The sequence below is a fragment of the Gavialis gangeticus genome, unplaced genomic scaffold, assembly GCF_001723915.1.
Source record: "Gavialis gangeticus isolate Ggan-Ray unplaced genomic scaffold, GavGan_comp1, whole genome shotgun sequence".
Taxonomy (NCBI): Eukaryota; Metazoa; Chordata; order Crocodylia; family Gavialidae; genus Gavialis; species Gavialis gangeticus.
The window spans coordinates 41,074,407-41,076,419 of record NW_017728992.1 but is presented as its reverse complement, the minus strand read 5'-3'; positions in this window follow the sequence as shown (position 1 = coordinate 41,076,419).

Here is a 2,013-nt window from a genome sequence, read left to right as displayed (position 1 = left end):
GAGGGAGGTGGGCTGGATGTGCAGGTGTGTGTGTGCATGTATGGAAGTGGCTGCCTGCATGCTAGGTTCTGGGAACTGGCAGGGGGTGGGGTGAGGGAGGAGAGTGGAGGGTAGGTGGCATGTGCAGCAGAGTGGTCTGTTCCCCCCACCTGACTTCCATCTGGCCTGCAGCTGTCCTCTACCATGCTCTGGCCTACTACATTCCCACCTGCACCAGCCCAGAGCAGCCAGTGCACGTAGCTTCCCAGTGGGGCTGCTCCCACTTCTGCTGCAGCTGCCCGGGTGCTGCTTGGCTATCCTTACCTCCAGCAGCTTCTCCTCCTGCCCCTGCTGTACCTCTCCAGGCTGGGGGTGAAGGTGCAGCTAGCTGGCTCCTGCCCCAGTGCATGGAGCTCCAGCTTCCAGCTGCCTTCCACCCACTCATCCACCCACAGGTGGCTGCTCATTGTGCCAGGCGGGGAGAGGGGGTGGAAGGGGCTGGGAGCTCAAACTGAAGCTGGAGCTGAGTTGGAGGCACACATGCTGGGGCAGGAGACATCCAGGCTGAAGCTTTCCCCTTGCCTGGAATGGCACAGCAGGGACAGGACGAGGAGGAGGAGGAGATGGGGGGAGCTGAGCAGTACCCATGAGGCTGCAGCCACACCAGGAGCAGCCTGCTGGGAAGCTGTGCATGCTGGCCATGGCTGGGGTGGTGTGGGCAGTAACATGTCTTGGGCTGTCCCGGGTGAGAGAGGACAGTGTTCATCCCCATGTGGAGCCCCAAGGTGGCAGCCATGGACTGGATACAATCAATTAGTGAGTGCTTGCCCAACAGCTAGAACCTAATAAGTTGGTGAACCGGATTTGGCCTGTGGAATGTATTTTGCCCACCCCTGGCTTAGAGTTATTTGAGTTTAAAAAGAAAATAGCTAGAATGGTCAAAACAATATATTTTCACAGGCACTTTCTCAAAAATGGCTGAACAACTTTGGTTGAAAAATTCTGAAAATAATTTAGTTAGAGACCAACACTCAGCATATTAAGTTTTAGTCAAAACAGCTGAAGTATAGCAAAAATATGAGCAACTGAAACCTGGATTGTCATATGGTAAAATTTTAAAGTTTTTATTAATACATGGCATTAGTTTCCACACCTGTAATACATACCAAAAGTAAGTGACTGTCCAGCGTTACCAGAAGATATAGGGAAGAACTGAGGAACAAACCCAGATCTCCTGTGTCTTAGTCTAGTTCATTAATCAAAGAGGATTAAAACAGTTACTTTAAATCGAACATGACTGGCCAAAATGCTGGGCTAGAAATCGCAACAGATTATCTATCTTCTTGGAATATATTCCTATCCCCAGCTCTTTTATTCTCTCTGGCACGATCCTCTTCACCTCTTCTGTACATAGTCTCTACTTCTGCTTTGTGGGACACCATAAAAGATGGTACTCAGGAAGGTGAAAGTAAAGGCCACTTACCAGACAAGATGCTTTCAAGGGTCCATCTCAAACATCTTGAACCAGGTTGCCACTTTTCCATAGTGAGTCCTTAGAGAATCACTACAGGGTATTAAGAGAGATTCTTGACTGTGCTTGCGTGTTGTGTACTTGGCAGCAAGTGTTCCAAACTCTGAAAGCCCAAGTGTCAGGACTGCCAGGTTCTTCCTCAATCTAATATCCTTTTGTATTTAATAAAAATATAAGGTCTTGTTTTTGTTGTGCTTTTTTTTCTTTTTTCTTTCAAGAAGCAACAGAGAAAAGCTCTTCTATTTGATCCTCCTGATATTTGCTTTCCGACACCTGCCACCAGCACTGCTTGGACACGTACCTTTTATTTCCTATTCTCTTTTAAGTGCCTAGGTGACTTTGATATGTTTCAGTCTCCGTCTGTAATGGCAACAAGACAGGGTGCTGTTCTCAACCTAGGTTTGGCATGATGTGCCTTTTATTTTAGTATAGTTCCATGCCCCTACAAATACAAGCCTGAATCAGAATGAATCTGCATAAAGGGTGTTGTATTACTGAAGATG